Genomic DNA, 13334 nt, shown 5'->3' with positions numbered 1-13334 from the left:
TATCAAACCAAGGCCATGCACTTTATACAAGCGCAATATGATACAAACTGCTACAAACATTTTATTTTGCTACATCTATAGCAATCCAGTATTATTAATACAGGCTTTCTGGACAGGTTTGAAAGGACTCTCTATGCTGCTCATTCCAGCTATCTATCTGCATTTGCAATAGTTTCAAATAACTTCTGAACTAGGTTAAAGATTTTGCTGAGAACTTATCTCAGCATGAGGGATCCACGGCAAAAATGTTCATATTTATTCTGCTGGTACATGGTCATATCTGGCAGAACTAAAATAAAAAATAAAGTTTAAAATCTATGCAAACCTATGTGTCCTAGCAGTGGTTGAAGCAGCAAATGGTAAGTATATTCTGAACGAAATGGAGGCAATATAACCAGAAAGGAACAGCAAACCAAGCATAGAAATGATCAAAATTCTGCCTGCGCTTTAATGTTCAGCTCACTGTAACCCTACTCTAATAAGAGACAGATGTATAAATGGCTTATCAATCCAATTGGAAAATTACGTAAGATATGAGCAGCAGGTAGAGCCGCTGCCTCGATCCTGACCTCCGGCGCTCTCTGTGTGGAGTTTGCACGTTCTCCCTATGACCATGTGGGTTTCCTCCGGGTGCTCCGGTTTCCTCCCACGTCACAAAGACGTGCAGGTTTGTTGGTTAATTGGTCTCCGTAAATTGCTCCAAGTGTGTAGGGAGCGGATGCAAAAGTGGGATAACTTCAGTGGGACAGGCAGTATCCCCGGAGAGAAGGAATTGGAAGGAATTTCAGGTCGAGACCCTTCTACAGACCTTCTTCATATTTTCCAGCCATCTACTGTAGATACAATTCACTCTGTTAATATAGACGATTACATTTAATGTTATGGCAGATACAGTTCCAGTACATCAAAAAACTAAAGATAGATCAACCAGAATTCATCCTTAAACCATGCATAATTGAATGATTCAGTGATTGACCTTAACAGTGTTAAGAGACCGGTGTTTTGACAAGATTATTGTGGTGACTTATCGTTAACGCAGTTGGATTTTTCAACACTTCAAGTGTAGACTTGTTTACCTGAGATGATGTTTTGTGAAAATATGATCCATTTTAAACTGTTGACTAGACAAGAGGTCATCCCTTGCAGCATTTCTTAAATATGATAGTCAGACTAAATTGCTATTTTGGTTGTAATCTTTAATGCAATAAATAAGTGAAAAATTTCCATTAATATATTACCATCACGACCCTAGGATGTTGCAAAGGAATTGACAGGTGAATTGACAAGAACTATTGAAGTGTAATTCCAGTAAAAAATATATTTCTCGGTTGTAACAAAGTTGTACATAAGCTTGGTTCAACAATTTACTATAGACCTGAGAGATTCAGTGTAGAAACAGGCTCTTCGGACCACCGAGACTGCTCCGATCAGCGATCACCCTGCACACTAGCACTATCCTACACACTAGGGCCAATTTACACTTTGCAGAAGTCAATTAACCTGCAAATCTCTACGTCTTTGGAATGTGGAAGGAAACCAGAGCACCTGGAGAAAACCCACATGGTCACAAGAAGAATGTACAAACTCCGTACAGGCAGCACCCATAGTCAGGATCGAACCCGGGTCACCGGCATTGTAAGGCAGCAACTCTACCGCTGCATCACAGTGCCGCCCCACAATTGCTAATGTGATAATAATATGTTTAACTAGTTGTTAGGAGACCAGAGAAAGAATGCTACAGCTCTTCAAAACTGTGTGATGAAATATTTCATAGGTAACTGAGGAGGCAATCAGTCTCCATTTAACCTTGATCAAGAGACAGTACCATTATCAGTGCAGCACTCTCTCAGAAGCAGAGATGCCTCCCACCACCCCCCACCCACACCCCTTTCTCCACCCTCTCTTTCCTGTGCCAGCCACACTCAGGTGTGGACTCATTCTTCCCACTATCCTAAACCCCCCTTTCCACTTCCTCATAACTGCTTCCACCTATATCCTTTCCTCTGGCTTCACATTTCACTCCCCTCCTCTTATCTGACATCCTTTTGTCTTTTCATCTCTGGCCTTAGTCTACCTACCCATCTGCCAATCAACCCCCCTTTCCCACTTTTCCCGTATCCACCTATCACTTGCCAGGCTTTGACTTGCCCTTATCGATTTTCCAGTTTCTTCCCCACTACTTTGGGCAGCATGGTGGTGCAGCTGTAGAGTTGCTGCCTTAAGGGCCTGTCCCACTTACGCGACTTTTCAGCAAACTGTCGGCGACCTTCAAGCTCGGGGGCACTCGCCTGAAAAATCGTGAGCTGGACCGACCGTCAGCGCGGAACACAAACACATCACAAAGGTGGGGGCCAGGGAAAGTGGGGGAGTGCTGTCTGAAATTCACACGGTGCAAAGCCAAGGTGAAACCCGCGATGAACAGGAAGGTTAAAGACGGCTAGCACAGTGTACGGTAAGTCCTTTAAAAGAGTGGGGAGGGGGGAGAGGAGAAGGGGGGAGAAGAGGAGAGAAGGGGGGAGAAGGAGTGGAGACACTTTTAAGAAGCCAGACAACTTTTAATAAGCCAGAGATACACAGCTGTGAAGTTTAGCGGGCATTTAACATTAACGGTCGGTTTTTCTTGGTTCTGAAAACTCGTGCTTAAGTTTTTTTCCCCAAATGAGCAAATTAAAATGCCCGGTCAGCAAAGGAGATTACATACGGCTACCTCGACTACCAACAACAACATGGCGACCCCACTACCACTGCACTATGAGTTCAAAAGTATCGATTTTCTCCATGCCGACCAATTTTTGCTCGCAGAAAATTTTTCAACATGTTGAAAAAATATCCGCGACCAAACTGAGGCCGCGAGTAGTAACCACTATGCGGGAACACCTCTCGACAATGAAGGAGACTTACCAGAGACCATGTGTCGACCATGCTGCGAGCTTGTGGCGAGCGCAGATTCTCCTTAATGGGACAGGCCTTTTACAGTGCCAGAGACCCGGGTTTGATCCTGACTATGGGTACTGTCTGTACGGAGTTTGTACGTTCATCCCATGACCGCGTGGGTTTTCTCCGGGTGCTCCGGTTTTCTCACACACTTCAAAGACGTACAGGTTTGTAGGTTAATTTGCTTCTGTAGATCGTAAATTACCCCCTCGTGTGTAGGCCCTGTTTCCACAATGTATCTCAAAAAGTAAAGTGAATAATCTACAATTAGTCTGAAAAATGGTCCTGACCCGAAACATCACCTTTCTATGTCTTCCAGAGATGCCGTATGATCCTTTACTCCAGCAGTTTCTGTTAGAAACACAGAAAATAGTAGGCCAGTACCGCCATTCAATATGATCATGGCTGATCATCCAAAAGCAGTACCTCCATTCCAGCTTTTTACCCATATCCCTTGATTCAATAAGCCCTAAGAGCAATATCTCTCTTGAAAATATTCAGTGAAGGCCTCCACTGCCTTCTGTGGCAGAGAATTCCACAGATTCACAATTCTCTGGCTGAAAACCAGCGTCTACAGTTCCTTGTGTCAGCAGACTTAATGCTCTAGGATGAACTAGAGAAGTCATTTGATCTGGAATTTTCACACCATTTCTCTTTCCACAGATGCTTAGGATTTCCAGCATTTTCTGCTTCCATTACAAATAAACCTGCATTTCTTTTTCATAATCTACATGAATTTAAAACATTCTCAATGTTCATAAGTTCATAAGACCGTATAAGCAGGATTTGGCCATTCATCCCAGCAAGTGTATTCCGCCTTTCAATCATGGCTGATCTATCTCTCCCTCTCAACCCCTTTCCTCTATCTTCGCCCTATAACCCGACACCCAAACTAATCAAGAATCTATCTCTGCCGTAAAAATATCCATTGACTTGGCCCTCACAGACTTTTGTAACAAATTTCTTATGTAAGTAGAGAACATGGCAAAAAAATGTGCCCACGAGCTGTAGTCAAGTATAGGACCAGATAATCGGTGTCTAGAGATACAGCATGGACACAGGTCTTTCATGCCACCAGGTCCACGTAGTCATCGATCACCCGTTCATACCAGTTCTATGTTACCCCACTCTCTCATCCACTCCTTACACACTACGGGGCAATTTACAGAGGCCAATTAACCTATAAACCAACAGCTCTTTGAGATGTGGGAGGAAACCAGAGCACCTGGAGGAAACCCACGTGCAAAAGGCACACAGATAGCACCAGAGGTCAGGATCGAACTCGGGTCTCCAGTGCTGTGAGGCAGTAGCTCTACCAGCTGCGCAACTGTGCTACCCAAAATAAAAGTGTATTTTCGCCTCCATTACAAACAAATCACAGAGTGCTGGAGTAACTCAACAAGTTAGGCTGCATCACCTGGATGAAATGGGTAGGCAACATTTCGGGTCATGAGCCTTCTTCAGCTGACCTGACCTGAGTTACTCCAGCACTTTGTGTTTCACTTCTATTAGTTGTGAGTAATAAAAATTAGCTAGGCTGCTAAGACATTTGTTCTTCCACTTTTCTGGAGTTTTGTACATCGCTCTAAGAGAGTAATCTTTGATATCCAGCGGCTCGAACAATGTAGCACTCTCAATACTGCACCGGCGTCCGTGGATACTATTCTCGAGTGCCTGGAGAGAGGGTGTTCCAACTAGGTCAAAGTTGGTGCTTAGTTGCAGCTTTGAAATTAATGGCCTGAAATATAATGAGCATTGGACCTGACAACATCTGGATTTGCACAGTGCCATAGAGAGATACAGCACAAAAACAGAACCTTTGAACGATTGACTTCATGCTAACTATTAAGCACCCGTCTTGGCACTAATCCTATGCTAACCTATTTTATTCTCCCCACTATCAAACACATAGTGTCACAGAGTCAGAGTCATACAGCGTGGAAACAGGCCCTTTGGCTCAACTTGTCCACACCGACCAACATGCCCCATCTACAAATCCCACCTGCCTGCATTTGGCCCATATCTGTCTAAACCTATCCTATCTGTGTACCTGTCCAAATGTTTCTTAAACGTTATGATAGTACCAGCCTCAACTCCCTCCTCCGGCTGCTTGTTCCATACACCCACCACCCTTTGTGTGATAAAATTATCCCTCAGGTTCCTATTAAAATTCCCCCCCCTCACCTCCTGAACTCCAAGGAATACAGTCCTAGCCTACTCAACCTCTCCCAATAGTAAAGGCACTCGGGTCCTGGGAACATCCTCGTAAATCTTCTCTGCACCATATCCAGCTTGACAACATCTTCCCTATAACATGGAGCCCAAAACGGTGGTGCAGCGGTAGAGTTGCTGCCTTACAGCGAGTGCAGCGCCGGAGACCCGGGTTCGATCCCGACTACGGGTGTTGTCTGTATGGAGTTTGTACGCTCTCCCCGTGACCTGCGTGGGATTTCTCCGAGATTTTCGGTTTCCTCCAACACTCCAAAGACGTATGGGTCTGAAGGTTAATTGGTTAGGTAAATTTAAAAATTGTCCCTAGTGGGTGTAAGATGGTGTTAATATGCGCGGATCGCTGGTCGGCGCGGACCCGTTGGGCCGAAGGGCTTGTTTCTGCGCTGTATCTCTAAACTAAAAACTAAAATACTCTAAATGTAATATCACCAACGTCTTATATAATTGCAACATGACCCCTCAACTTCTATACTCAACTGACTGATGAAAGCCTTTTTGACCACATTATCTACCTGTGACGCCACTTTCAAGGAATTATACATACACACTGACAGCAATTTATAGTGGCCAATTACTCAACCGACCCACACTTGTTGAGCAAAACACAAGGCACTGGAAGAACTCAGCGGTCAGGCAGAATCTGTGGAAGGAATGAATAGATTACGTTTTGGGTCAGACTGATAGGACTGGGAGGCGAGAAAGCTGGAGAAGAGATGTGAGGGTGGGTCAAGGCCTGGCTAATACTGGCTAATTTATTGTGTGATATTTTGCTCTGTTAAAGACCCACTATAATTGAGAGATATTGTATGATTGATGTAAATGGTTCGTTTTAGAGATACTGTACACCAGTGAAAGCAGGCCCTTCAGCCCACCGAGTCTACGCCAGCCAGCGATCACTCTAACATACATTAACTCTATGCTACACAGTAGGGATAATTTTTACAGAAGCCAATTGACCTACAAACCTGCATGTCTTTGAAATGTGGCAGAAAACCGGAGGAAATCCACACGGTAACAGGGAGAACGTAAAACTCCGCACAGACAGCATCCGAGGTCAGGATCGAACCCGGGTCTCTGGCGCTGTGAGGCAGCAACTTTACTGCTGCGCCACTGTGCCTGCTGTAGTTGGTGTTTGTTTGGAGCTGAAGATAGACACAAAATGCTGGAGTAACTCAGCGGGTCAGGCAGCATCTCTGGAAATGAAGTTAAGGTGGCGTTTCGGGTCGAGACCCTTCTTCAGACCATCGCTTTGAGCGAACTAAGCATCCATTTCTTAAATACATTTTAAATTGGGTATAAACAGAACACACTGAAGAAGGGTCTCAACTAGAGAGGTCACCCATTCCTTCTCTCCAGGGATGCTGCCTGTCCCGCTGAGTTACTCCAGCTTTTTGAGTCACACTGCAAGATAATAATCGTTACACATCTTGCATTTTGCTACATTGTCAGGCACGCATCACGACAGGACGATATAGGGAGTGGTTTGAGTGGTGATGCAGTTTTCTTGTTCCCTGTTGGAAGTAGGAAAACAAGTTGGACACGAGTCAACCCAGGATTGTCTGGCACACCTCAAGGCAACTGGTTACAGAGCAGGTTTGGCAGACAGCCTGGAAGGTCATATGTACACTCTCTCAGCTTGAGTCTGAAAAACGAGGAGGTGGGAGCCTGCAATACTGTGTATCAGCAAATAAAAAAATACATTTTCATCAAGAAAAAAATGCGCATTACTGCTTATTGTAAAACAATGCACAATCATTCATTAGTCCCATGCACAGAGAATGATTATTGGGCTTTATTCAAGTTTCAACTCAAGGACGGTGGAACTTGGAAACAGCGGGGCTTTTTAAATCCTCAGAAGTATGGGCAAATTCCAATGGGGAGGTCAAGCACATGGCTTTTAAAAATAAATAAGCAAATATTGCGGCCAGGACTTCTCCCGGGGTCATATCGTCAGGCTTCAGATGCATCGGAGCACGTTCACAAAGGGCTCGTTCATAATTGCAGGAAGGTGCTTGGTGTTTGCAGTCGAAGGACTTTCATCCACACAAGGCACCTGTGGCACATCAAACGGCCCCAAGTACAAAGAACCATCTGGTTGCTGCTAAACGTGCACAGGAACTCAAAGTGCCTTATTATTTCTTGCCATTGCTGAGCCCAATCGAGCTGTATGTGTGAAACGAGAAACTGCTAATGAGGTTCCCAGCTTGCTTGGCCAGAATACTTGGAAGCAGTAGTCTTGCTAAATGTTGACTAATTGATTACATAGCGAAAGACCATTCATTGGAAATGCCACTGAGCGCAATTAACAGCATTTCAAATTGGACAGAGTCCGGGGAGAGGGAAACATTTCAAGTTAAAAGCAGAAAATGATGGAAGAACTCAATAGGTCGGGCAGCATCGGCGGAAAGGGTCTCAAACCTGAAATGGTAACTTAGTCTCAGTTTAGTTTAGAGATACAGCATGGAAACAGGCCCTTCAGCCCATCGAGTCGATGCCGACCAGCAATCACCCATACACTATCCTACACTCTAGGGGCAATTTACAGAAGCCAATTAACCTACAAACCTGCACGTCTTTGGTGTGAGGGAGGAAACTGGAGCACCAAGAGAGAACTCAAGCGGTGACAGGGAGAATGTATAAATTCTTTACAGACAGCACCCCCATAGTCAGAACCAAACCCAGATCTCTGGTGCTGTGAGACAGCAACTCTATCGTTCTGCCACTGTGCCACCCTGTTTCATTTTTCACAGAAACTGCTTGGCCTGTTGATTTTTTCCAACATTTTCTGTTTGGATTTCAGATTTCAAAAAGTCCAGTTTTGAGTCTTATTCAATTCTCAACCTTTAATGCTCAATCGCATTCCCATTCCAGAACAAAATACTGAAATGTAGCAAAAAGATTTGGAATGTCTGTCTGAAGAAGGGTCTCGACCCGAAACGTCGCCTGTTCCTTTTCTCCGGAGATGTTGTCTGACCCGTTGAGTGACTCCAGCTTTTTGTGTCTAAAAAGGTTTGGAATACGGGCATTACCTGCATCTCCACTTTACCATCCCACCTTTAATCGTCTGGAGGTAGCCATTTATCATATACACTCACTTGTGGCATGTTCTCCCTATCTGAAATTAGGTTCAATTGATATCTATACTTCTCCAGCCAACAGTGGGCCATTATGGGCTCCACCCTTCCTGAGGTCATCTGTTGCCGGCCCTGAAAGTTCTGGCCTTTTTTCACCTCCAGTTGATTACCCATTTCCTCTCCCACTTCTACTTTCAGTCTGAAGAAGGGTTCCGACCAAAAACGTCACCTACTCCTATCCTCCAGAGATGCTGCCTGACCCACTGAGTTACTCAAGCATTTTGTGTCTATCTATACTATTGGAATTGTGTGACCGTGTACACCATGTATAAGCTGCTGTATTGTGCCTTTGGCATAAGTAATCGAGGATGAATTTCTAGCTCTTAGCCTATTCTCAGCATTATTCCCTCAGTGTAGCTAAGATTAAGGACCTGGTTTGGAAAATCATGACATTTCTGTTCCTTAAATAAAGTTGGCTTCCTCATAACGTTCATCTGGATCCAACTCTTTTGTTTTTCTCATTATGCCGCTGTAGCTGTTCCCTGACAATCTCTCGGGCCGCATTGTGTGATCGCTGCAACCAAGCATGGACAGAGGCCCCTTCACTGCTAAATTGCCGCAGAGCTCCAAAAAAACAGCAGCATTTGTCACGCGCATGCCGTGAATGAACAGCAGCAGAGCACCAAAGACCCTGCAAATTACACACTTCAGAGCAGCACGAGGGAACTGCGCAGTTGGAGCCAGTGGTAATGCAGTGGTGACAGACACAAAGTGTTAAGAGTAACTCAATCGGTCAGGCAGCATCTCTGGAGAGAAAGGGTGACATTTTGGGTCCGACCCTTTCTCAGACCAGCATCTGCAGTTCCTTCCTACAAATAATGCAGTGGTGATCGTGTAATTTTAACCGACTAATTAGTTTTTCCAAGAGTAGTTCTATTAAAATGTAATATGTTAACAACAGTATTAGCATTGTTATCAATTAACGTAACTATCCCTTATCACTCAGACTAAGATGACCTATCACCAGACCATCCACAGCAACATGCATGAAGGAAATCAATTTAAAGGAAAAAGTTGAACTTCAAAGACAGGTTGAAGGTAAAATAATAGGGTGGCACAGTGTCGCAGCGGTAGAGTTGCTGCTTTACAGCGCCAGAGACCCGGGTTCGATCCTGACCTTGGGTGCTGTCGTACGGAGTTTGTACATTCTCCCTGTGACTGCGTGGGTTTTCTCCGGGTGCTCTGGTTTCCTCCCACACTCCAAAGTTGGAGAGGTTTGTAGGTTAATTGGCTTCTGTAAAATTGTCCCAGGCATGCAGGGTGGAACTAGTGCACAGGTGACTGCTGGTCGGCGAGGAGTTGGTGGGCCGGAGGTCTTGTTTACACGCTGTATCTGTAAAACCTAAATTAAGTCCATCCATAGAAACATGCATGAAAGAAATCAATTGAAAAGAAAAGAAAACAATAATGTTCTTTTTCTCATCATAAACTAGGTTAGATTTGAATCCAATGTCATGCTGCCTGTCCTGTTATGACTGGTATCACTCCCTACACATCTCTGGAGTGTAGTTAAATGTGTATGGACTGTACAACTGAGGTTCACCTAGATTATTCACTGGGTTATACCTAGGAAATGGAATAGCATCTAAATCATGTCTGAGAGGGATGCAAGTGAAACATTTATTCCACAGAGTAGTGGGAAAAACAACTCCCAACGATTAATTTTTGTGATGTTGTGGTAGAAACTGTGGAGTTAGGAGGTGTTGTCAGAGTAACCCCAAACAAGTAACACTAATGCATTTTGCAGATGGCTCATTCTGCAGCAATGGTGCAGAGGAATGCAGAGGAGATGCATCTTGAGGGTGGTAGATGGGTTACCAGTCCAGCATGTGGCTTTGTCCCACATGCTGTCAGCCATTTTCAGGGCTAACATAGAACATAGAATGGTACAGCACAAGAACGGGCTCTTCAGCCCAATTTTTTTTGATGATGAACATGATGCCAAGTTAAAGTAATCTTCTCCGCCTGCACATGATCCATGTCCCTCCATTCCCTATATTTCTATGTGTCTATCTAAAAGCCTCTGAACTTCCCCTGTCATATCTGCTTCTCTCTGTAAAGCTTTAAACATTTCCTCTCTTACCTTAAAGATTAGCTCTCTTGTCTTTCACATTTCCACCCTGGGAAAAAGAGTTCTGACAGTCCACTCTAGCTATGCCTCTCATGATTGTATACACTTCTATCAGATCACCCCCTCAACCTAGGCCGTTCCAGAGAAGACAAACCAAGTATGTCCCTTTTAGCTACTACTAGACTAAGTGGGACTCATTGGGTCCTAGTCACTATGGTGGGTGTGTGGTGGGGGGGGGGGAGGGGGGGGGGGTATGGGTTGGGAGAGGAACTGTGAATGTGGGCTGGAGGGGTTTGCGAGAGAGGGGAGGAGGAGGGATGTGAGGGGGCGGGGTGTGGTGTGGGTGGGGTGTGGGGATAGGGAGGATGTGGGGGGAGGGAATAGTTTGGGGAGGGGTGTGTGGGGGCAGGGGGGTGTGGAGGGGAGGGCTGTGTGTGTGAGTGAGGGGTATATGTGGGTAGGGAGGTTGTGGAGGAGGGGTTTGTGGGTGGGGGAGGACGTGTGGGGGTAGTGGTGTGGGGGCGGGGGGGAGTAAGCTTGGAGAAAAGACGGGGGAAAAGCTATGGGGGAGTGTGCGGTATTACGGGGGAGGGGGTCAGGAGCCAGCGAGGGGGACCAGAGGGGAAGGGGTTGGGGGTGCAATTAGGATTCACAGCGAGCGCTGGTCACTTCACTGGTCACTTCACTGGCCGTTCTCCTCCGCACGACTCGCGGACTCAATCAGCACGGCTTGTGGACACAGCCCCACCTCCGGGGTTTTATTCTCTTTACCCTGCCCGGTGATTAACAGCAGGTGCCGGAAGGGGCGTTACCTTCATGGTGACTGACAGGTGAGAAGACCAATCTGCTGATCTCACGATTTTCTTAAACCTTCATAACTTTTGTAATATTCCACTGATCGGAATAAAACTTGATGCACTTTAAGCAGAGCAGAATGGTTTATTCCGAGCAGGATTTTCTATCAATATAGGGTACTGTTTTTGTGCAAATTTAAAATAAACGCAAACCGAAAGAGGACAAGATGAGAGTTTTAGTAATCTTGATTAAACTATATCAAACTTATCAAGTTTGCAGACGACACAACCCTGATTGGACTGATCCAGGATGGCGAGGAATCCGCCTACAAACAGGAAGTGACACAGTTGGCGCCCTGGTGCCTTCGTAACAACCTGGATCCCAATGCCCTTAAGACAGTGGAATTGACAGTAGACTTTAGGAGTGCTCCCCCTCCCGTCCCCCCACTCACCATCAACAACACCACAGTCACATCTGTAGAGTCCTTTAAGTTCCTTAGAACCATCATCTCCAAGGACCTTAAATGGTGGGCCACCATCGACTCCACAGTCAAAAGGCTCTTCTGCCCACCGATCAGCACTCCCCATACACTAGCACTATCCTGCACACTAGGGACAATTTACAATCTTTTCCGAAGCCAATTAACCTACAAACCCGTACATCTTTGGAATGTGGAAGGAAACCAGAGCACCCAAGGAAAACCCACACGATCACAGGGAGAATGTACAAACTCAGTGTAGAGAGCATCCATAATCAGGATTGAACCTTAGCCTCTGATCCTGTAAGGCAACAACTATACCGCTGAGCCACTGTGCCACCCTGCCAGAATTCAGGTAAACCTCTTCTGCACCCTCTCCAAAGCCTCCACATCCTTCCTGTTCAGCGACCCGAACTGCTCACTGTTTGGAGCTGATCTCATGCAGATTAGTGGAGATGATTCTACCATGCATCTTACAAGTATATACAAACTCAGAAGTGAGTAGGTTCAGTTTTAAGTAACTATTTGGCTTGAGAGATCCATGTCACGTGGGAAATAAAGATGTCCAAATTGAGGTATACGATCTAAGATAATTAATGTTCACATTCAAACAGAATCTGTCGTCAAGGCAACTTATCACATCTGGTGCAGAGACAGCAGCAGAACACACAATTGCCACTTTTTTTTCTGAAACATGGTTTATCCAAAGCATATTTAGTTATGATATTGAGTTTCAATAACAATCAACTTGGACCTATTTGGGTTTATTTGTGCTTCAGAGGTTGCCTTTGGCGTATCTGGCTTTGTTCGTGTTCTCCACATGCTACCTATAAACATATAAAATCAAGTTACAATGATGAATAGAAACGTGAAAATATTTAAAGCACACTGTTTCGGATTAGCTTCATCCCCTCCTCCTCCCTTTCTGAGTTAGTCTAGCAAAAGACCTCATCCCAGTTGCAAGATGTGAAAACGAGAGCAAGACTCTGAGGTTTTAGCTTGGCTCCTTGGAAAGTAATTTTAACTCTAAGTCACAAAATCTTGGGCTCAAACCCGTTCCCAGATTTTAATATATGACTTTCTGTGAAAGCCTGAGAGAAATTTCAGATGTGATGTCAGAAATGGTATTACCTGATGTCCAAAAGTTTGCTATTGGTAAAGAAAAGGGAAAAAATTGCTGGAGTAACACAGCGGGCCAGTCAGTGTCTCTGGAGATGATGGATAGGTGACATTTCAGGTCGGTATCCTCCTTCAGACTGATTGTGGACGGGAGGGAGGACATTGGATGAGGGGGTGGGGGGGGGGGGGGTGCAGGATAAATCATTGCAAGTAATAGGTGGATATGGGTGAGGGTTTTTTTTTTAAATAGGCAGATGATTGGACAAAGGCCAGAGATGAAAAGACAAAAGGTGTGAGGTAAAAGGATTGAAGAGATGTAGATTGTGAAGCTAGAGGAAGGAATGTAGGTGAAAGGAGAAGAGGGAGGGGCAAAAACGGTGTGAGTGCATGAGGAGCTCGGGGAGATAGAGAGGGGATGGGAGACAGGTGGGGGAGAAGTGGGAGATGAGGGTTTTAGCTCTGTTTCTACAGTTTGCTTGAGGTATTGGTTTAGAATTGCCATATATTCTGAGATACAATGACTTGTTAAACGGCCTATAGGGAAAGGTTGAGTAGGTTGATACTCTATGGA

Source organism: Amblyraja radiata, chromosome 23 (genome assembly GCF_010909765.2).
Source record: "Amblyraja radiata isolate CabotCenter1 chromosome 23, sAmbRad1.1.pri, whole genome shotgun sequence".
NCBI classification, from domain to species: Eukaryota; Metazoa; Chordata; class Chondrichthyes; order Rajiformes; family Rajidae; genus Amblyraja; species Amblyraja radiata.
Note: the sequence above shows the minus strand (reverse complement) of the source record.